The 24,630-nt window shown below is 40.2% G+C and overlaps 1 protein-coding gene across 2 annotated transcripts in view; it reads right to left on the bottom strand.

Moving 5' to 3' along the window:
- The window catches only part of SEMA3D (semaphorin 3D), a 142,291-nt gene extending 117,926 nt beyond the window's left edge, over positions 1 to 24,365 (bottom strand). Inside the window, exon 1 of one of the 2 annotated variants that reach the window (XM_065628540.1) lies at positions 24,291 to 24,365. The gene's annotated coding sequence lies outside the window, so the exon portion shown is untranslated. Of the gene's footprint in view, positions 1 to 23,836; positions 24,031 to 24,290 lie in introns of those variants that run through there. The other variant, XM_065628530.1, reaches the window with a different exon arrangement.
- Positions 24,366 to 24,630: the final 265 nt, after the last annotated feature.

Genomic DNA, 24,630 nt, shown 5'->3' with positions numbered 1-24,630 from the left:
CAATACTAGTGCTTTAAAATAATTAAATAGCCATTTGTTCTTGCATTTATGTTGCTTCCAAACACTGGCAGAATTCCTTCAAATAAACAAACAGCTCTTTTTTTGTTGTTTTAATTTTTAAAGATTACATGTTGGCAGTAATTAAGGCAAATCTGGACATTTGTTCCATTCATCTGAGGTGAAAAAAACCAAAGACACATCTATCACATTGCATTTTTACTCTTAGAAAGCCAAAACAAGGGCCCTCTAGGGAACAAGAAGTTTAATTATAAACTATCACTGCAACAAAAAAGATAGATTCTGGGACACGTCTCTGGGAACACATTCAATATACTAAGCCAATGTAATCTGAATTTTTTTTTTTAATTATTATTTTTTTATTTTTAATGCAGGGTTGGAATTCTTTTTTGGTGTAAAATGAAAAATGTCAGCAAAATAATGCCCAATTACAGAGGCACAAATTTTGTTGCAAAATAATGTTCATACAAAGTGATACTTCAGAAGCACTCACAAGAACAGAAAAACACAAGCAGTGCCATTGATTAGCAGTTTCTTTTTTGAACTGTGCCCTAAATTTGTGCTGTGCAATAGTGAGAAAATCTGAAGTACAAAACAGGAGTCAGAGTGCAAACCAACATCTCCCTCTCTGCACTCTAGTTTTCAGTTCCTACAGAGCTTTCTATAAGTGTTGTATCAATTGTCACAGCACAAGCATCTTAATGAAAAACAGAATTAAGCCCATATTTTTTTCCTTTTCATTCAGCCAACCAAGAAATGTAGGAAAGATATTACAGAATCTTCAGTTTGAAATATCTCTTCATCACACATGATACATCAAAGAGATGGTTCATTTCTGTCCACAGAAAATTCTCCTAATAGGAAAATGTGTTTGTTAATAAATAAAAATTAAATAAAAAAAAAAAGTTGAAAAAAGTTGTAACCCTCCTACAACTCTATGAGGCTATTTAGTAAGGCTGGATTTTAGATTTCCATCATGTTAACAGAGAAGAAAATGCGTTATGTCAATAGCACTGTCAACAAGGTTAAGCCCCATAGGAATCCCTATGAATTCCTTCTAAAATCCTGTGTAGATCTGTAAACTGTGTCATGGTCTTACCCACCACATCGGTGAAGCATGGAGCTTATTTTAAACAACTGCATACTGACAGCCTCATTCTGTTTTTGCTAAGATGAACTGTATCTCTAGAAAGGCATAAAGTTGTCCCATAACACGAGGTGTGTATCAGGTAAATTGATTCTCCTGAGCAAATGAGTTACTGGAGTAAACATGAAAGCTCTATATCAAATTTAATTTGAGAACTAAATACTGAAAATTCCATGTTCTGAAATCCACACATGACATTACAGATGAATGCTAAGTTAATTTTCCTAAGGACATATTCTTCTACTTAGACCAAATACATAAATTGGTAAGAATACTATTACCCCTGGTAATACCATTGCCCATGCTCAATATCTTTAAAGGTTTTCAAACCCCTTGAGATCATGCAATTTCTAAGCATAGCATGAAAATGCATTTTTTTTGCCTAAATCATGATGATCAATACTTCAGAAAAGCTTGCAGTTGCAAATAATAATTATCTAATCATTCATTATCATTTTTCTACTACATTATTTTCCCAGCAACTAACTACCTTGTATTTTACTAGACGTCTTCACATTTTTAGTGAAAGTAGCAGAGATTTATAACAAAGATTTACAACAAAGTCTCCACTGTGGAGCCTAATCAGAGTAATGCAGAGAGTAATCAGTACGGGAACATTGGCGTGTGTCCACTGACTTCACTGAAGTTGCACTAATTAGGTAGAAAAAGATCATGACCATCATGGCCCTATAATATTGGTGATGCTTGTGTTCGCTAATACAGAAATATTTAATTTATCGTCTTCATTCCAGTTCTGAATTGTTTTGACAGAATAATAAGTGAGCACATTCATTCAGATGACTTGAATGACAGTAGATCTTGTCTTTAATAAATTTAGTGTAAAAATATTTGATAATATTTCTAAGGTTCAGACTCACCTCCATTCAGATTAGGTACCAGAAAAATAGAAGCTGGCAGCTTGGTCACTCAAAGATGCATGCATAACCAACAGAGAGAAACAATATCCACCAGAAAATGAAACTACCAACCCGTTAGTATATAACCCGAGCTGCTCAGCGCCTTCTGAGGACTCTAGTTAAGTATCAGATCCTATATGGGAGGAAAAAATGTAGCTCTATGCTATTACTTGTTTATCTATTTTACTATAGCCAGACCAAACAAATGCTTCCAAAACCAACAAAAAACATTCCTAGAACAATTATTTTTGTTGCTCCAGTTCCAGATCTACGTATAGTTACTCCCTACGTAATATCTTTCACTGAGTATCATTTGTTGAACCATCGCAAAACTCTGACATGTCTGAGCATGGTTGCCGGCTGTAGGCGATGAAGATATGAATCCCTTTCATGGCTGTGCAACAGGCTTTTGTTCTCCTGCTGCTAAAAAGGAAAAGTCTCTTAGTGATGTTAGGTGCACATGTCCTTATTGTGGCAGTATCCTCACTTCAGGGGAAATGAAAGAAAATGTCATGCTACACAAAAGGGATTCCATGATAAATTAAATGAGAAGATTATAAGGCCAAGAACTGAAAAGTTACAAATGTCAGTGCTACAGCTGGGATATGATGCCAAATGTGATCCTGCCTCTCACAGTAAGGCCACGAAGCTGAGAGAAAATAAATGCAATGTTTTACTAAGCTCATTTAAAAATAACAAGACAACATTGTTACTTCTTTGGTGTCTTTCTCATTCAGTATCCACCCTCTGTAGGAATGACCCAGAGGTCCCAAGGAACACATGCTTTCTGATTGCATGGTTAGAAAATGCAGCCTAATGCATATACATTAGAGGGTGGGAAGGAATGAAAGCATAGAGAGTTATCCTTTGGGATGCTGATAATGAAAGCACTTGCAAGTTATTTCTCATTGTTTCCGATGGAGGGAAGCATGGCTGCAAATCACTGAAAACTGACATATCTACATGTCTGTTAGTGCTTTATTATTCTTAACTAAAATGAAAAGTGTTTTCTTCTATTGTCTATGCAGATATACCCTCTGTATTCAAGTAGATAAAGAGGCCTGATGTACCATTAAGGGTCATATCCCTGTCTCCTCTTGTCTTCCAAATCAGTGAAATGTTCTGCTCAGTGGTTGTCAGAGAACCAGACTAGATGATAGAATTGCCGTGTCAGGTACCAGAAATTTTATGAAAATGTGACAGAATATTGCTGTCCTGGAGATACAGAAAATGAGATGGGGAACTTCTCCCGATCCTAGACTAGAAACTAAATGTAAAGACAAACAAACAAATAAATATATTTTTTAAAGGCTCTTTTTTCTCTCTCCTAACGTTTTTTACTTACAAAGTTTTTAGTTCTTTTCTTTTTGTATATATAAATTTCCAAATGTAACTGAAGTAAACTGATTCAAGGAACTGAAAACATAAAGCTACTGTTTCTTAAGACTCCATATTAGTCAAGCCATCCACGACTAGCTTCTGATACTACTTCTGTCATTGAAGTTTGGGTAAAGAGCAGACTAGCTTTCTCCTGGAAGGTCCCAGGACGTTTCACTTAATCTTCCACCTCCCACTCTGGGACTCACATATTTCAGTTTCTCTCCCTGTGTGGCCATACTGGGAGCACTCACGAGCTAAACCCACAGGAAAGAAACAGAGAAGAACAGGAACCACTCAAGAGTCTGCCTGGACAGATTGAATAATGGTCCCAATTTGTTAAGCACTAGAACATGACTGAACTTCCCAGTGTTATTTTTTATCATTCTCTTGAAATCAAAACCTAATGCTTTTATTCTCTATGAACTAGTACGCTAAGCACAGTGACTTAATGGTGAAGTATTAGAAAAACATTAATGTGAACACATAATAGTAATAATAATAATGTAAATGTACTGACATATGTTTATGATTATTGTTACGAATGCCTTTTGGGAAGGTCATATAAAATCTTTAAAATTTATCTTTAACTGTGGCCCAAAATTCAGGGTTCTGTCGAATACATTCAGCCTGAATCTTTCTGAGGCTCCACGTGAAGAAAGTATAGGCTTTCAAAACAGACCGAGTCTGGCCATAACACAACAGGATCAGAGACATACTTCTGCTGCAAGGGAAAGCACTTCAAACGTCAGGGTGCCAGTCTGTCAGCACTTATCACTCAGTGGGTTATACTATCATTCCAGCAGATTCTCCTTCCAAACTTATGCTTCATCACACTCCTGACCTTGCTGCATATGGCCCCTTCAGCAGAGTTCAAGTCTGTATCATGTAAGACATGGAGAGTTTATTCACTCCTTCTCATTATCATCTCAGAGATTTGCTCATTGTAAGCTAAAATTATTTACTCTGCAGTTTTGGGGGTGTTCATGGAGGAGGAAGGGATGAAGAAAAGTCTATCCAAGGAAAATATTATGTTGCAAAGAAAATGGGCAAACTTTTGCCTGTTCACGAGCAAATGGTTGCTCCTGTGCCTGTTTCATGTGCAACTTTCCATCCAAAAATGGGATGGAAACTGAGACAGCCAGGCCATATTGTGCTCCAGCTAATAAAGTGTTTCAGATCAAGAAAAACAGGCAAGGCTGCATCACTCCATCACTCTGGCCTGTGCCGTATGGACTCTTTTTTTTTCTTTTTCCTTTGAAACATTCCATTTGCTTTTCAAGCCAAGACAAGAAAAGAAACATTTTTAACCTTAAGAGTCTGACACAAGCCTACAAAATTAAATAGTCAGGGCTGAAGTGAGGCAGGTTTTACATTTCTTAAGTATCTACCCTGTGTTCCCTCCTTAATGGTACAGTTACAGTCAGGGAAAACATATAAAGCTGTGAGCAAGCAGGCAAGAGCAGATTCAACTTGGAACTTTCAATTTGCTTTGAAACACATGCAGGTCAGGGCCACATGGTACTAAATACTCTACAAATAAAGAGCAAGTGTCAAGACCTTTCCTGATGAGCTTACATCTAAGAAGACAAAACAAATAAAAGATGGGTGGAGGAAAAGCCTGTGCAATTACAGGAATATGGTACAGTCACCCCCAGTGCAGCTCTGAGTTGAGCTTCCAGACCCCAAACCTAAGTCCGTATCAATAAATAAAATGTGGCAGATCCTGAGACAGAGTAGCCTGGCACAGTTTTTGTCCACACAGCTAAACCTCCATTCCCCTGAAAACCCAGTGTTTCCATCCATGTTGCTTCCTGGGAGCCCTCCACATCCCCTCAGCTTATAACAGGGGAGTTTGGAAATGTGTCAGTTGACGACAGCAAAAAACAGCCCAGTGAGCACACTAACAAATGTCATGGGCAATTGCAGGTCAATAACATCTTTTAGCCTTGTTTGACTTGCAAATACAGATGTGACCCATCTGTCCCTCCTGCGGTTTGCTTGAGAGTCCCTGCACCCACAAGGGAAATGTGCCACTAATGTCATCAGCCAAGCAAGATAGGCAGTCAGTGACAGAGCCAGCAAAGCATCCCATCAAGTTTTGGCACTTAAAAAATACTGCCTTTCATTGTGTAATTTCTATGGAAAATACGAGGCGTGGCAAAGCCATGCAAAATATTCCACAGTGTAAATACAGATGTCCAAATCAGGCTAACATGACCATCAGGTAGAAGTTCAAAGGGGAAGGGGATTCAAGGTATTGTGAGTGTGTGGGCACATAAGTTACAGGTGAAATGTTTGAAATTTAACCCTTTTAATTTTAAAAAAGGCACTGCTAAGCTAGAACATCAGCTGTTTGGGGTTTGTTTGTTTGTTTGTTTTTGTTGTTGTTTTTTGGTTTTGTTTTTGTTGTTTGTTTGGGGTTTTTTTTATGATATGATTACTGAAACTCTCTGTTTTCAGAAAAGTTTTGACAAACTTGGAAAAAAACAGTAAATGGTATCAACTGCAGTGCACACAACTGTCCTCCTACAAGATCCTGCTCAGAGACATGCTTTTAGAACAGAAGATCACTGACTTCTCCATGGATGTTCTTAATTCACTTTCCATGAGATATGGACCTCAAAAAGAAAGCAAGGTGATAAAAGCCAGGCAGGCAATGCTGTGACAGGGGGGCATTACTGACCTCCAGTACTTGTCATGGCCCTCGTGCCACATGTCACCACCTCTTCCCTTCTCTCAGAGCACCTGTTCATGGAGTCACCCTCAGCTGCAGTCACATTGGCTGATTTACTTTAAACACCTTAAGTTCAGTGTGCTGCTGTACTTGCTGGAAAAGGATCTGCAAGATTGAGGACAGAAGGCTCACGGTGAAATGAGAGTGGAAATGGGAAATAAACTTCTAAGATGGTAATGTTGCAGACAAAGAAGGATATGTAATGAATCCCTTGCTTTCTTCCACCACATGCTCAGAAGAAGGGAATAAAAACTGATCATACTCAAGAAACTAGCAAAATTATTGCTGGCATCCTCTTGTAATATTCAGAAGATGAGATGTCTTTTTTTTTTTTAATCAAATCAATTCATGAGAAAGAAAAACTAAAACAAATAAATAAACAGCATGGATCTTGGAAAAAAACAGTGTCAGGAAATGTTTTACAGCAAAGAACAGCCTTTTGCCATCCAGCTGTTTGTTTTGTTTTAACAACTCATGAGAGTTGAGCTTCTGCAGCTTCTTTTCTTTTTCCTATTCCAAAAGCCTTGGGGATGTTTCTCTTTTAATTATGAGCCCGTTCTTGAGCTGAGAATACTTTTTCCAATGTGTGAGTGTGAATGATATGAATGGAGAAGGCACAACTGCTTACCTCTTCTCTTGCTGCTTGTTATTTGCCTAACTCTTCCTGAGAGCAATGAAAGAAGCCTTTTCCTTTTCATGGGTTTATTTGGTTCTGTGGAAACCAAGGACTCTTAGAACTGCAGAACTGAAAGACTTTGTTTAGTAAGAAGAAACTCTGAAATCAGCCACTAGTTTGTCTGATATGGAAAGAATCAAGAGTCTGACTTGCACAGTTCTCAGCACTTATACAGGGGATGCACTTACAGGGATGCTCGATGTCTGAAAAGTTTACAAAAATAAATTATTTGATGCCACAGAGAAGTCTCCCTCTTCCAGCCTGGGTAGGAAAATGGCCACCATGACCCCAGCTAAACCATAAAAGACTAACACAGATGCTGTGGAAAACAGATAAATAAGAAGGTTTGTCTTTGTTTTCCTGCATGTGTGTATTTTGGATTTAATAGGCCAAATCCAACTCTTTGAAGTTGAGGGAAATGTCTTACTCTCTTCAGTCATATTCTCTTTGATTTACATCTTAATGTCATTTGTGATGTGACATAAAAGCACCCAGCAAGCTGTCACAGTCCCTTCAACAAACAGCCACCTAGGTTCTCAACAGCCATGGCAGTGATGGCTCTAAATCAAATACTATGTGTTTTTCCTACACTAAATACTATACATTCCTGCAGCACCATCAGTGAACAACAGGGGAAATTTGCTCCAGCAGCCACCAGTCACCAACATGGAAGCACATCCTGGTGCACACGCATACAAACCCACTCTGGTTCAGCAGCAGAGGCTGGAGATGCTACTTCTGCTGCAAGTTTGCAACAGTATGTTTTTCAAAGATGAAGGGGAGAGAAAAAATAACCAGCACAGAGGTTATTTGACCAAACCTTCTGGCACTGAAACAGGCTTCTGTGTCGACAGTTAAGAGATTCACCCCAGCTCACTGCCTAAAAAGCACTTCAACCAAAGTGAACTAAATATTTTGAACCAAGGTTTTCTGTCTGTGGCCATGGACGTGTTCGTTTCCACCTTCCAAAATCTGCTTCAGCATTCCCATTAAATTGATTTCAAGGAACAACTGTCTACAAAGACAAATCACTACACCTTCATGAGTCCAATCCAAATAAGAATAGTAATATCTCATTTCTGAGGTACATCTTTGTTCTCTAACATACTTGTTAACTTTTTTCCAGAGGAGTTTTAACTTAACTTTTTTGTACATAGTGTGTAGTACAGTAAGGCTCTGAGTGCAGATTAACTTTACAACAATGCCTGTAATAAAGGTAATAATAATACTTATTTCTGTTGTGTATTGCCTTTGCACAACTCAAAAGCTGTCTGTGCCACTCAAATTGTTTTGCTTACTGTGATCCTACCCGGTACTACACGAACAAACCATACTGTGTCAAGAGAAAGGAAGCTGTGGCAAACCCCTGGGCTACTGCAGCTATTGCTGCAGCTGAAATATGGTCTGATTGATTCACTTCACAATTTTTGGCTGTTTTTTTCTATTAATCTTGGAAAGCCTCCAAAACAAACCTGATAAAGTCCTGAACATGACAAAAGAAGCATTTTTCCCCATACTTGTAAATAATCTTTGGCACGCTTTCCAATTTTAGTAATTATAGATTTCCCCTAAGCTCCCTGCATATTGCCCATAGATATAAGGCTTTGTATGATCTGTCTTCTAAATCAGAAAACTACGGTAAGCTATTGCATGAACCCCGTGTTAGACAGTAGAGCAATTCAATACTAAAGCACTGTTTAGGTCTCTGTATGGTTTTCTTGATGGATGTTACACTGCTCATCTATTTTTATGTATTATTTATAATGGGATAGTGCCTAGAGGCCCCAGTTAGGGGCAGGACCCCATAGTGCTGCACATACTATGAAGGAGGATACAAAAGCATCTCCTGCTTGCATCATATTGTCTAAGTATATAATGAATGACACCAGATGGTTAAAACAATCAGAGGGAGCAAAAAGTGAGATAGTTGTTAATAACTGTAACAGTCAGAGCACAACAGTTACTTATCTATATATAGGCAGTGTGGTGTTCCTGTCACTGTTGTCTGCGTTCTCTCTGTCCTCTGTATTGTATTTTACAACGTGCGGTGACCTGCAGACAAGCACTCATGCACGGAGTTGTACTCTCTGTGTCTGAACAAATGGGCATTTGGAAGTATCTTCCACTGCCCACTTCAGGCATCTAGGTGAGATTCCGAGGATCTAAACCAGGGGAAAGAGGTAAGTACTTACAGAGAATGATTCAGAGCCCCTCAATTAGGGCACAAAGCGGATGATGTGAATTCACAGGTTTTGGGTCACACATGGGAATGATTAAGACTTTGGGGTGTTAAGGGAGTCCAGTGAGAAGCTGGTCTCAGTGCAGTTTACATAATCTCCACCTTTATTCCCTTACGCATTGAAAGTGCAGAACATAAGTGCCTTGGGCATCTGCACTTCTGCAGCAAGAACAGCCAGGAGTCCTTACAGTGTCCAGTAACATGGTGCTTAGTTCAAGTCCAGACTTTCTGATGAACCAGAGGTAGGTCCATCTCTCGTGTAACTCGTGGGCTAAATCTCACTCAGGTTGAAGATGGGCTTTTAAGCTCATAGCCTTGTGACCCAAATTACACTCAGTTTGGTAGTTCTTATTTCATGTCCTGATCTGAGTCAGGATTGCTCCACACCCAGACGAGATCCCCACCATGTTTAGATCCCCTGTGCACACCCTAAATCCTTCTCCAAGTTCTTAGGACAATTCAGTTCTGATTTCCCAAAGAGATAACCGTTGGGTCTCCCAGGTCGAGAAAAAGCAATAAATGTAAACTCCTACAAACACATTTTACTATTCTGAATTGAGCATATTTTAGACATTCCCAAGCAAAAGTCTAGTCTGGTATGGTATGTAGCCACAGGCTCTCTGACACCAGGTCCCTGTCCCTGAAGTGAATGATTGCTCATTCATCCCTGTCTCTTCATCAATAGATGAGAGAGAAGACACAGGGCTGAACAGCAAAGGGACTCGCGCTTCCCTGCAGAGACAGTAAAGTAAGCGACAAGCTGTTGGGAAGGAAATAAGAGTCCAGCTGTGTGAAGATGAGCTCTGGCAAGGCTGGAGGTGGGAGCTACCAAAACAAGAGGGACAAAGCCTGAAAGCAGGCCTTTTCTTTGAAGAGTGCAAACCAAAAAGAGTAAACTAGTCACAAAGAGACGTTGCTGTCCTGCGGGGTAACGAATGCAGTAATACAAGGGACGACTCACTGAGTCACGTCTACAGCAGGATAAACTAATTAAACTCATCTTTCTTTGAAATGTGAACTCGTGCAATTGCATGGGTTAGCCGGGGCCTCAGATAGGTCATCTTGGTCTTCCTTATTAGTTTCTGTTGCTCAGCCTTTCCTCAGATCCCCAGCATCCTACAGCTGCTTTGCACATGGACCTCCAGCAGCTCTGATAGAAGCTCCCAGAATTTTTGTGGCTCTTCTCTGAATAACTTTCATTTTCCTATGTAATTTGTTTTTCTTTAAACTCATGGTCCCCATAACTGTATTTCCTCTGAGGATCAGTCATTTTCAAGGAGGTAGATACCACCTAGAGGTAACACAGTATTTTCAACTAGCGCGAGGCTGTTGTAATAAAGAAAAAGATATTAGGAGTAGACATCCAAAAGAGCTCAACTCTCATTTAGGTTTAAAGGCCTAGATTTTCAGATGTAGTGTCAGGTAACTTGGCCTTACAACGTTCCATGGTACTACATGCACCATAGCACTTTTGGATGTTGCTAGTCTGCACAGGACTGCTTCACAGAAAGATAATTGGGAGCTCTATCATGCAGTTAGCTTTTAATAAAAGACTTCCTGAATGCTTTATGAGAAATAATAGGAGGAAAACACGAGTTCTTTGAGGTGGTTTTATGTAGTTCTTTTAAAAGAGCATTTCAGCGAATACAGCTATTGGAGACATTTTTTCCCTTTAAATCAAGCTGAGTCGATTTGATTTGATCCTTTCATTCTTAAGATAACATTCATCTTGTTTAATTTCAAGCAGCTAAAATTCAGGCATCGTCTCATCTGCCTCCAGAGAGGGTGGAGACGTGCACTGCTGGGGTGAATTCATTCCCTGACTCATAGATACTCTCGCTTAATAGGGTGCATTGCCCTTTGGAGAACCTCATCTCTTGTGTTGAAAACTGATGAAGATTAGGTAACCACCTTACACTAAAGGCAAGTGAAATAAATCCCATCTTAATTAGTTTTTCTACTCAGGATACTCGCATGGCTCCCACTTTTACAACGTCTGAACATCCACACTTTCCAAATCTATTATTTTCACACTCTTTCTGTGAGAAAATGTAGGTTTTACGCATTTACAGGCATATATAGCTGACGCAGGTAGAGGCCAAGATCCAGACCTGCAAAGGTATTTAGCTAGTTAATTGTCTAAATTAAGTAGTTTTCATTCTCAGCTGACTAACACTCAATGATGTAGACAAAGAAGTGGCAGTTGGGTGCCTTTAGGAATTTGCTGGCATCTAAGCAGAAATGACTTGCCTGAGGATATATGTCATGGAATTAACCCCAGGTCTCCTGAGCTGCTGTCCTAACCTTTGGAATGTCCTTAACATTAAGCAAATCCTCTGCTGTTTTTGGAATTTAACTTTTGAAGTATTTACAGTCATGTCATCTTCTTTGTCACACTCAAACAAGCTATGCACACTCAAATCCTTTAATTTTTCTCCATAAATCAAACCTGACTCAAAGCCTCCCTTCTCACATTTATTGCTATTCTTTAAGCTCTTTTTAGATATTAACTTATCAGTAATAGCACAATGAGGCCAAAATTCCATGTTGAATTTTTAGGTGTTACTGTGGTACAAATAAACGCATGAACACTATCCTGAAGTTGGATCTTTCACTAAAATCAGTGAGAATATTGTATTTGCTTCAATGAGCACAGAGTCCTACCCTGGTTTGTAGCATCTGAGCAATCTCTATCACAGTACAGCACACTTATATTGCCTGCTGCATGTATGGAAATAATGGACCAAGACCTTAAAATTGAAATAATTAAGGCTTACCAACATAAGAGTCCAGATACAGCAAGATGTGAATTAGCAGCATACTGACTGCTCTGCAATCACATCACACAAAAGTGTACATTAGAAAGCTTTTAATTAGAAGGCAGCTTGCTTCGCTTTAAAAGCAAACTCAGGACATATAGACTGTGACTGGTCATGGAGAGACTTAGTGTGAAGAATCACAGAATCACAGAACGGTTGGGGCTGGAAGGGACCTCTGCAGATCATCCAGTCCAACCCACCTGCTAAAGCAGGTTCACCAGAGCAGATCACACAGGAATGTGTCCAGGTGGGTTTGAATGTCTCCAGAGAAGGAGACTCCACGACCTCTCTGGGCAGCCTGTTCCAGGGCTCTGGCACCCTCAAAGAAGATACCACGCTGCACGCTGTTATTCTATTTTAACAGCACACTGGCTTTAGCATGTAGACAAACCTTATCAGACCAGAGCAGGCTTCAGTATTGGGCGATATGTGTTTCTTAGAATAATCTTGGGGAGAGCTGCTGAATGCTAAGCATGTCCTCTGACTTTCTTGGGACTTGCACCTGGGTCACAATAAGGGTCAATTTTAAAAATAGGTTTAATTCTTTTCATCTGTCTTGATTTTATTTTTCTTTTTATTTTTCTTTTTTTTTTTTTTTAATTATCTCAGTCTGGTGTGAAAAGCAAGTTTCTGTAGGGAGAGAGAGGTCTCAGTCTCACACCATTAAAAAAAATGACAAGATACTACACAATTCTCCCCTTCTAGAACAACAGCCTTGATCTCTAGCTAATCAAAACAATCCTATATCAACTTTGAATTATCATCAAAGCCTATTCGTGTTTTGTTTTTAGAAACTACAAGCACAGAGCATGGATAACTTGTGGTAAACAAGCAGGTAAAGTATCATGCATCTTTCAAGATATTTAAATAATTATAAAAGGTTTTCCAGACTTCAGATTATTAGAGGGACATTTGAAGGACTTCTGTATTAAACAGACCACAGAAACCTTATGCAGTTATCCTTATATTGAATCCAGTAGCTGGTTTACGGATTAGCATTTATTGTCCAAATAAGATTCAGTTACTGGGGACATCAAGAAAACAAGATTCTACAACATCCCTTCCATGAAATTATTTTGCTGTCTTCTGATATTAAAAAAGGTAAAATTCCTACACCAAAATGAGAAAGTTTTTCCCAAAGTTTTTCACCCAGCTTCAGAACAAGGAAACATGTTTGGTCTGTGTCAGGGTTTCCAACCTACATCTTGTGAACCACAAGAGGAACACACTACTTCGAAGTTTGACACAAACAAGAGAATCCCACGCACCACTCTATCTCTGTGGGGAACGAAGAATAAGCACTTAGGCAGCAAACACTGCCAAAAACTCAAATGCCTATTTTGGGACTTTCTCCCAGCCTAACAGAAAAGCAGGAGTTAGAGACGACAGCTACACAAGAAAAGGTACCCATGGGACTGAGGTCACATCTTCAACTTGAGCATGTCCAAAAAGAGCTCTGAGCAATTGCTGTTGCCACCACAGTGTCACTGGGTTTTCTTTCTGAGTGGTGGCACACATAGGCTAAGCCTGAGAAGCTTTCTGTAACGCAATGTATTTGTAGGTCAGACCAGAATCCATCAGTGGGATCTAATAAAACGAGTTGGAAAAAAAAACTACTGATCTTCTAAGGGAAAACAGTGAAGACACTGAGTGAGGATGCTGGATCCATCTGAACATAATGCCCAGAGAATCTTTGTGGCTCTACAGAAAAACTTTTTTTTCCACAGTATTAGTCACTAATTTCTCCATCCTCCACCAGAACATCTCCAACTCTTCTAACTGCCTGTACTCACACCTCTTTTCCCATGTGGCTCAAAGAAGAATGAAGAGAGACAGCACAATTTAAAACAGATCATGCCTGGTGAGCACCAAAGTGCTATTTTGTTGAGAAAAGAATGAAAACAAGTAGACAGTAGGGATATTACAGTGCTTACTGCAAGGCCTTGTGAGGTTCCCCCAGGGTCAACACAACAGACCACAGTAATCTCTGCTGATGTTTGCACTAAATATAATAATCCTAGCTATATTCAAAGTCACTGTGTCCCAGTTATTCTGGGCCTACATACAATTTCACTCATAAAGGTGAGCATAGCACTTTATAGACAATAAAAACTAATAGTTTATCTTGGAGGTGTCAGGTGCCACTTTCCATTGTGTCATATGAATTCCTGGATGGAAAACAAAACACAACGAATGCAAATACATTCCAAAATGCTCTTCTCATATCACTTTAGTGTCATTTACCTTATTTGCAGGGAAGGCAAAGAAGGAAAGGACAGAAAGGATGGAAAGTACTTTTTTTTGGTCGACACTATTCATAAAGCCAGATTTTACTGTTCTTAAAACAGGGTGATATCCTAGGATAAAAATAGAAATAAAGCCCATCTTTTCGAAGAAAATTGTGGTCCATATTTCAGCACTGACTAACTGCAGAACAGCTGTGCCTGTGGTATCGTTGGCATAATTGCTATCACAAACAAAGGCATTTTTACCATTGTCTTGAAAACCTGAAACAAGATCTGAAATCTGTCTGACTTCTCTCTCTTTAACAGCTTAACACCCCACATGCAAGATTGCTACTCAGTAGTGTACCCCTAGGGAGTGGAGTTTTTTCGTTGTGTCGGGACTGTTTCTGGGAATTGACAGGATACAAGATAACTGTGCCTGGAGTTTTTACTAAAGCACAAGAGAGACTTCAACTGTATGAAGAAGATGAAATTTTAGAGAGAAGAGTTTGGAGGCAAGAGCAGCTTGTCTTGTGTGTTGGAACCACCTGGAGAACCTGGAGAACCACTGCAGCAAAGAGGTGATGATGGTTCTATCAGGCTGTGAAAAAGTACAGAAATTGGCACTGGAGCTTTCAGCAGTGTTTTGTGCCTAACTATTTATTCTTCAGCCTTATGCATCAGTGTAGAACAGCAAAAAAATGAGGAAAAAAAAAACATAACAAAACAAAAAAAAACCCTGATCCTTTCATCACTGTAAGAGCCAAAGCACAATAATTCTTCTATACATCAGGTATCATTTGAAGTGCCATCAAGGAGATCAATATCTGTGTCATGAGTTTCATAATGGTGCTCTTGTTGCCATTTAGGAAAGCAACGAGCTGTAGTAAATGCGCAGGAAGCAAAGGACACAGGAGCTTCAGGTTCATGAGCACAGCATAACAATTGATCTGTGCTTAAAAGCATAAATCTCTTTAGGAAAAAAAAAAAAAGGATACACGAATTTTCAGAAGGATACCGTAAGAGTATCAGTCTACTATTTTCGTCCTCGCATATATTTTATTTTGTGAGTTTAATCAGTCTTCAGCCTAAGCAGTCTATGACGATTTTATCTGAAGGCAGAAAATCTTGCCATGTGAAAACTCCCCTGATTTCGCTGAAGCATGTATATGTTGTCCTGGTGTTATATTGGGAAATATATTTCTTTGCCACAGATTCTTTTTTTTTACTTTTTTCAGGCTGAGGCAGCTCTGTGAGATAATACATATCTGCTGTTTGTAGACATCAATAGAGTACTATAACCACCAAGTCATAACTCCTGAACAAATCTGTACACTGCAAATGGTATTACCCAGGACACTCATCTTAAAAAGTTAGACAGCATAAAATAGCAGAGGTAAACACACCTTTTCTTCTAGAAAGAGGACCTAAAAGATCCTTAAGCCTGAACAATATTAGTAACTCTCTTAGATGTGTCAATTCTCTCACTTTTTCTTCAATTAGGTGGGACTGACACTCCAAGTATTATGTCCCGTCAGCTTTTCCTCAAAGCTTTTAAAACTTCGAGTTCAATTTACAAAATAATAAATTTAGTCTTAAAATAAACACCTTGGATTTCATCAGGTCTGAGAAAACCTCAGTTCTGACAAGATTATGTGTTTTATAAAGCATCTGATCGTCAGACCACAATGATTCAGGCAGTAGTTATGTAAAGCATCCTTGCATATTAACATTGTTTTAGCCAACATATTAGATTAATAACAGAGAGATATGATTTTATCTGCCTTTTCAGTCAGCCAAGTTCAGTGTTGGAGACCAATATAAGACCAGTCTTCTACTGTTACCAGGATTTGCACGTAGACAAACCTGCTTAACAACACATCCCCCATGGCACCTAGGCTGTTGGGTGCACATACAACAAAGGTGTGATTATTCCAAGTTGTTCAGTGCCTGTGATGTTCAAAAAGAGGCATTTCTCTGCCCACCTTACTTGCAAAACGGGGATGGGCTCCAAGTGTGCCCTGTTCTCCCACAGACTGAAACCAGTGATCCACCTCTCCTGACACCTTTTAGCCAGCAGCCCCAAGGTTACCTCACTCCTCCAGGAACAGATGGGATTGGACTCCTAAAGATTATTTCCATACTTTACTTCAGTACCAAATAAGAAATATCAATGCTGATACCAAAACATTAATTGGAGCTGGTCCAGTAAGAGAAATCTTATCCCTGAATGGCGATGCTCTAACTATGCCAAGCTCCATTCCCTTTCTGTTGAGCCATTGATAACAGAGCACTCACAACAAAGTGGAACCACAGTGGCTGACAAAGTCACACTCCCAAGCATCAGCAAGACCACCATCCAGATGTGTGCTTGAAAAGCTGCACTTCCAGGTCACCTCAGGCAAGATCAGGCACATGAACCACTTATAAATATATGTTAGAGATTTTTGAAAATGTATTTATGCAACTTGCTTTACCTCATGACTTGTGGTTTTTGGGGATCCTACCACAATCATCCAAATGGTGCACAAGAAGCAATAGTACTTGTTTAGTACTTCAGTCTCTAGCTTCTCTTTACAACTCTACTCTCTCGACTGTTTCTGGTGTATACAGCTAATTTAAACATCTGCTTTCCTCTTCCCACTTTTGGAGCTGCACATTCCTTCTGAAGACATAGGACTGCCCTTAGCTATTACAGATCACTCCACCAATTTCAGTTATGTGTCTCTAGTTTATACCAACTGAAGACACAGCTTGTTCTACCTCAATTTTTTTCAAACACAACTGTTCTGTGCTACCATCACTCCCATGGACATTGTGCAGCAGTTTTATCTACAAGCTATGGCAGAAGTTTACCCCTCAACTCAAGAGTACATCATATTAATAGGAAATGTACAGTGGCTTGTGCTAAATTAAAACTCACACATCTGTGCATGATTTTCCTATAATTAAAATGATCATTATGAAACCCCTCACCCAGGAAGTATACTTTATTAACTTAAAACTCTGAAATGAAGACATGAAGATTTAAAGATCCATTGACAAAAAACTTAGAAAAAATGGTGTTACATTTCAGCTTCAGGAAGGAGATAGGGGTAATAAAGATATTTACTTTTATTAGCTCACTCTGAATTGATCTGTTTCTATAAATTACTGATTTACAATATTTTACTCCTAAATAGCAACCCAGTTGACACCATTCAACTTCATTATTAATGTGCTGAAGTACATAAAGATACAGTAAAAATTGGTATGCCTGCTCCCTAGATGAAAAAATCCTGAATTATGTTTTTTTCTAGCTTGGTAAATCTGAGTTTCTGCATGGCGTTTCTAGCAGATGGGTTTTTTCTTTCTTTTAAAGACAAGTTCTGCTCCAGTTGAAACACAAAGGCTTAGGGTCTCCACCTCAAAGTATTACATGGCTCAACGGATCCAAGAATTCCAGATTTGTTCATGTGGACACTTTGTGCCTCCCCTAACTTCTTTATAATATACCTCCCCAGAATGAAGTGAATTCTTTGAAGCTTCATTGTTCAGAAATTAATCTGCTAAACTAAGGGGGTCACAGGAACCAAAAGTCAGGTTAATTCAACGTAATTAATTTATTGAGGCGTTAGGCCAAATTTGCTATTTATCTTTCACAATAGGAGATCTCATAATGCCATTATAAATTCAACTTTGCCCTGATGCTTATATCATTCAACAATAGAAAAACAGGCTGAGATGTCTGTTTATTCTACAAAATAAAATTGTTTTTGTTACTTGTCTTCTCGAGGAACTAGAATATCTGAGTCTTCTGTGCTTGCTGACTCTTGCCTTACACTATGGATGAAAGCAGGTTTCATTTCTTTTGTTTAGTTGGAAACATCACTGGTGCTAAACACAACAGGATCTTCACTTCTGACTTCTATCTCCTAATGCTACTGCATATATTTTCTGAATGAGAAAAGCTCTACTTCTTGCAACTACTGACTATATAAACAGAAATAATAAATCACGACTATCCATATCTTACACACACTTCCAACTAAAAACAAGATTTTAAGAAAGATGGAAGACCTGTAAACAAATTAGTTTCTGTGTCTCCTCTGATTTCTATTAAACAACAGATCTTCAGAGATGTAATATGTGATCACATTATTAGTAGGATATACTGTAGTAGCTTTGAATATTTATTTATGTCCTTAATAAAGGTTTTCAGGCACCTGCTCAAAAAAGAAAATAAGTCATGAAATTAAGTAAACGACTGCTATTTATATGAAGGTGAAACATGTCTCTCAGAAGAGAATAGTTATACCAATGTTGCATCTTGCAAAGGCACAGATTATTAAGTAAATCAGAAAATAGTGGGGGAAACTTACAGTCAAAGCTGTTTTTTTTCTGTAAATGTTGGAGAAAAGTAACTGCATTTGCAGCAGTCAAACACTACTTGTCATTGCCCTTCATTTTGTTTCCCCCTCTCAAGTTTTAACTGTTTAGCTCTTTTGATACCAAAAATTGTTATAAACAGTTTTCCTTTATTACACTATTCTAAAGCCTTTTAGTATAAGTCTTGATAAAACCTCACATATGTGCATTATAAAATTACAGGGTATAAGTTCCATATGGAAAATGCATCATATTTCTTCTTACTGTTTTTAGTAGAGATTCTGACATTAAGCATGAGAGCAACAGACATTGTTTTAATTCTTCATTGTGGAAGGAAAAAAATATCAACTTTTTGCCTTTGGTTGAGAAAGAATTTTTTACATGCTCTCTCTGCAATCTCTCAATTGCAAAACCAAAAAAGGATTTTAGAAGGACAAAAAGTAACCACAATTATATGGAGTGTGTCATTGATAAATACCAGGGGAATATAACAAGCTAGGTAGGCACATACCATTAGATCTAGCTGTTCAAACTGTTAAAATTCTAGCCAAGATTAAGCTAGAATATTTGGCCACATCAGCCCCCAGGACTGCACTTAAATTTTAAGAGACTTGATCTCACTCTAGATTTAGACTTCAGGAAAGTACCTCTTTCTAGAGGGCATTTTACACAGCAGTCTATCTTTAAAAATGTATTTAAGTCCCTTGAAGTCACCAAGTACAGAAAGACTGAGAACAGGCACGAGTCTTTCATTTCATGACAGCCTTAGTTTTGTATAATTTTCAGCTAATCCTAGGCTTTCTGTTTCCAGTGCATTTAGTCCTGAGTTATGCTGACGCAAGATGAGCTCAGACTCAGGGCTGCAGTGTCTCCAGGATTTTTGGAAAGGGACATTCCAGGAAAATTGGTAACTTCTCTCCTCCCCACCCCACCCACTTGGAAAAAAATAAATAAGAAAACAACAACAAAAACTCAGCATATCATTGGAGTATGCTCAGACTTTACAAACTTTGTAGCCTCTCTTCTTCCACATGACATCTGTTTCCTGCAGGTCTACTGATTCATTGACAAGTAGACTGGAAACAGTTTAATTATGGATATGTTTTTTTTTTTTTCTTTTAAACTGACCACATGAAAAGAAAACGCTCACATGACACTTCTTTATGTTTATAATAACACAGGAAGAAAAACATGCAAAGATCTAGAAAAAGGATAGGTGTTACTGAAAGCTGAGTAATGTATACAGAGTGAAATTCATGCAGTGCAGAAGGTCCTCACGAATTCCAAATCTCCACATACAAATAAGCTCTAGAGAACGAATTTGTCATTAGCCATATGTATCTTGAACCCTTTAGGATTTGTCCTGCAAAAAAATGCCAGCAGATAAATGCCTCTAATGTGCTTAGTCCGAGCAGTGAAGCTCACTATTAGGTAAATGGTTTGGTACCAACAGAGCTCTGAAACTTAATCACATTTTCCAGTAAGTTTCAGGGGAGTGCAATGGTTTAATTAAGGCCAGTATAATGTTCCAGGTATAAACACCACACCCATCACCCTGATAGTCACATTGAGTCAATGATTCAACCCAGATTGGAATCCAGGTTCTTCTTGGCTTACTGTTATCTGTTCTGCCCATTAGACTATATGACTTCCATAAATTATTTTGGAGTTCCTGTTAAAAGAAAATAAATCCACATGATGCTAAATGCTGCCTCCCAGCTGTAATGCAAACTGGAATTTTGGACTACAGCACTGCTCCCTGACTCATCCTGGATCCACTCCATGTGACGTTGGATCCATCTAAGCTGGGGAGAGTAGAATAGCATGTCTTTTTTTTTTTTTTTTTTTTTTTCAATCACCCACTGTCAGATAACATGTGGATGTTCACACAGCATGTCTCTAGGATGTGAAAAATAACAACACCAGATAGGGGCCTTTCTGAATACACAAGGGTAGAAAGGAGAGGATAAAAGGACTAAAGATTTTACAAGGGTAATCTAAGCACTGACTCATTGCCAGTACTAAATTTATAAAATATAGAAACCCAGACATAAATGTTAGGGGGCGGGGGATTGTGTTAAGATGTATGACAGAGGCGCAGCTTTATACAAAAGATAAAAATAACACACCCATGGAGCAAAACTTCATTTTACACATAGTTTAAATACAGCCACCACGCTTTACATCTCATGGGCACAGCTTCACTGTGAGCTTCTCTGTTACCTGTGTGTAGTTGGAGAAAATCCAGAAGGCAAAGAAAACAAACACATCACACATTCACTGCATCTGCTCGAGTTAATGGCACTCAGCATGCACCTTAAGCATTTTCCATGGGTTAAAAACACAATGGGCCAAACATAGCGCTGGCTATCCCACAGGCTGCTGTGCCAGCAAAGTGCGGTGGGAAAGCCTGCTTAACCAGCACCGAAGGATTCCCTCATGTAGGAAACCTCAAAGACTACAGAGGTGGCTCAGTGGCCAGTTCCAGCACCAGGGGTTTTAGTCAAAGAAATGCCGGCATGTGCTAGGAATTCAGCTGATTCCCAGCTGATGAATCAGCCTCTCCAGAGACATAGGTAACCAGTATGTCTACATTGCAGTGGTGCACAGTGAAGAGACACCTGGGATTACAACTTCTGTGTTTTTAACAGCAAAAAGGAGAATGAGAGAAGAAACAAAACAGAGATTCAAAAAGAATCTAGAAATAAACCATTATTTGGACTACCCTGAACTGACAGCACGCTTACAGAGCGACTCTGAATGATTATGACCTTCTGCAGATTAAACTGTAAAGATCCTGACTGTGTGGAGCATTTGCACCTCCACTTGTTCTGTGATAGAATATGGAAAGAGATGCTGAGTATATCCCTTCTGCTTGGACCAAAATAAGGACAGGTTTTGTTGGGAGTGTTTATATCTTTGGCTTTGCTTTTTTAATACCTTGATGTTCACAGTGTTGATTTTCTTAATTATTGTTATTTAATCTCTGAGTAATAATGATGCAGTATCCTCAAATGTTTTAAAGGGTTCTTCCCCAACAACATCTAGATCCATTTAGTATTCTATCTTAATTAAAACTTTTTTTTCCCCTAGAGCCTTGTTTCTTTTAATTCCATTGCAAAATCCCAATAGAATTTAAATGGTGCAGTATAATTTGCATGGTGAACATAGTGGTATCTACGGTGAAAATATCACCTCTCAGAAAACACAGCAAAACACCATTGAGAAGCAGAGTGAGATCAGGGCTGTTAGGAACAGCATTTTAGAAGGTCGGCTGAAGGCACAACCTGCAGCTGGAAGGAAGCAGGCAGAGGATGGTACTTGAGAGTGGAAGTCAAAAGAGGTATCACTCTTCAAGGTAATCTAACAGCAGCTACCCAAGAAACCAGAGCTGAGGTCAGGAATACAACTCAAAACTATATCTTTCTGAGATTTAGTCACCTCTCTCACCACTACTGGAAGGCTCTTCTTTCTTCCTGGGATTATTGTCCTGAAAGCAACTTATACCAGCTCTTCTAAGTGCAGTCATTCTTATATTTTGAGATGTGTCATAGAATACTGGTGAAGCTGCTGTTTCCATTTCTGGTTAAAGCGCTCCATGGGCAGAGCCCAAATAGTGGCTGCGGGAGACTTGGCTCAAAATGTTTCTGCCTGGTTTGGAGCACATGTCTCTGTGCTTCAGCTCTGCACCTAATGGGGAGTCCACTCTGTTCACCGTACCCTGAGAATCCCTATTGGATTGATCCAGTGGTAAGAAGAGTGAAAGTAAATTTAGTTCCTGAATCTCAGGCTAATCTGGATGTCCAAGCCAAAATAAAGTTCAAATAAAAGTGAAGCCAAGCTGTTCAGCCTCATCAAGGCTGAAACGCTTCTCTTTATGAAGCACTGCAGAGCAGGACTTGTCACGGAAACTTTAAGAACAAGAGGTATGACACCTGCAGAATTTGGATACCTCTGTTTGACAGCAGGATTACAATTATGGATTAAAATACTGAAATTCCTCTTCAGAAAGCTATTTAGACTCCCAGCTTTCTACAGGTTTAGGAAAGACCTTAACCCTTACATACCTTGCAGATGATGATGAGTAGTGCTTTTCTGGATCAGGCCCATAATAAACTAAACAAACTAATTCAAAGGCAAAGATGAAAATTGCATCAGCTATACCAATATGGGTTTGAAAAACATTATGAAATTGTTGTTCCATACAGTAAATCACCTCCTAATGGTTAACAGTGAAATTAAGTCTCTTTACCTGTTCCCTAGATTTCCTAGATCTGCAAATAATAAATATATAAAAAAAAAAAAAAGACATGCTAAAATGTTCTTACAAAAGTTCTTGCCTGCATCTTCGTGACCTCTGTCAGAGGCACAGATGTGGCATTCAGCTGCTGCTTTCTCAGCAAAGTGCTCTCTGCTTATGGTCAGACTGCTGCCCCATTGATCTCTATTGTTCTTGGACAAATTTCCCCAGTTCAAATCGAAGTGAAGCTTTTCTAAAAGAAACATAAGTGGCTGCTTTCAGCTTCTTCTGTACAGTCACCAATTACCTAACGTGCTCAGGAATGTTTCCATTCTAGAAGCAAAAAACTTTCATTTTGTAATATTCACTGCAAAACAAGGAGCTTTACCACCCTCTGTGTTACTGCACAAAGCAGAGGTTGTCAGTGTGAGAAGACAATCTCATTTCAGTGAGCACCCCGGGCCAACCAGGTGCTCTGCAGCCCCTAGTGATGGACACGCTCGGCGGCGTCGAGCTCATGGCAATGCTGGAGGACTTTGTGGAAAGGAAGGAATTTTGCCACCACTCCAATACGCAACAGTTTTACTGGTAGACACGGGCTGATTATGCCCACGCTACCCTTTCCATCGCCCTGAGACACCTATGCGAAGCTGTATCAGGCGCGGAGGTGCCGGGACTGAGGGAACAAAACTCTCCCCCTGCCGGCAACACTTCCATCTCCCCAGGCTTTCACCCCTGCTTCGCAAAACTGTCACCTCCTCGTTCCTGACCACCCAAACCCACCTCTGCTGCGCTCCCAGGGCAGAGCCGAGGGATTTCCCCGAGGCAGCACCTCCTTGATGACAGCGGGGCAGGTGGCCCGGGGACCGCCGCCAGGTGCCGGGCGCTGTCACCCGCTCCGCAGCGGCCACGGCGGCTGTCGGGGCAGAGGCGAGCGGAGGCTCCGGGACACGCAGGGGGGACCCCTTGCACTTTTCCACCCCGCCCCACCTCCACCCCTTCCCCAGAAAAGTGCCCCAGCGCGCAGCGGAGCGGCGTAAAGTGGCGGGGTTGCCTGCGGGGCTGGCTGGTACCTGCCGAGGAGCCGGAGCGGCGGCGAGGTGCGGGGTGAGACCGCTGCGGGGCCGGGGCCGGTGGCCGGGTTTTTGGAGGCGTTGCGAGTGAGGCCGGCTCCTCCCCGGCGGCGGTGGCGGCGGCGGAGGGTCTCGCTCCTTCTGCGCGGAGTGTCAGACTTTCCCCTGGCTTCCCTTCCTCCATCCCCGCCACCCCTTTCCACTCCCTCGCACGCACATGCACACCCCTCCAGCAAATGGGCTGCTGCGTGTGTGTGTCAGCTCAGGCACACACCCACTGCTGCTGCTCCCGGCGTAGGTCACAGCCCCGGCCACTATTAGCTCCGTGAAAAGCGCCGGAGTGCACACACAGACACACAATCAGACACACAGACCGTGGCAGGAATATGCCCACCCTGATGAGACCGGGCACTGCGGGACCCCGAGCTCATGTGCTTTCCTCTGGACCACAGACCTGGATCACACAGCTGTAAGTTTGCACAGGGGCAATCCCAATCCAATATTGTGATCACTCTGCACGGGTGCTGGTCCAAGTCATAATGTCTAAAGCAACCTCAGGTCCACTCACGTTATTCTCGTGACACATTCCCGCTGGAGATGAACTGCGGGTCATTGCCTGGTAGACTGGGAGTTAAAAAAAAAAAAAAAGAAAAAAAAAAGAAAAAAAAAAGGCAAGCTGGCCACACTTGCTGATAAAGGAGAGAGCAAATGGGCAGTGGCTCATAGCAAGGGGTTGGTGCATGTTTAAGAGGAGTCTGCATGTGAAATTGTAGCTGCCAGGGATAAATCTGCCT

Source organism: Caloenas nicobarica, chromosome 1 (genome assembly GCF_036013445.1).
Source record: "Caloenas nicobarica isolate bCalNic1 chromosome 1, bCalNic1.hap1, whole genome shotgun sequence".
Taxonomy (NCBI): Eukaryota; Metazoa; Chordata; class Aves; order Columbiformes; family Columbidae; genus Caloenas; species Caloenas nicobarica.
This window is presented reverse-complemented; position numbering and strand designations above follow the sequence as displayed.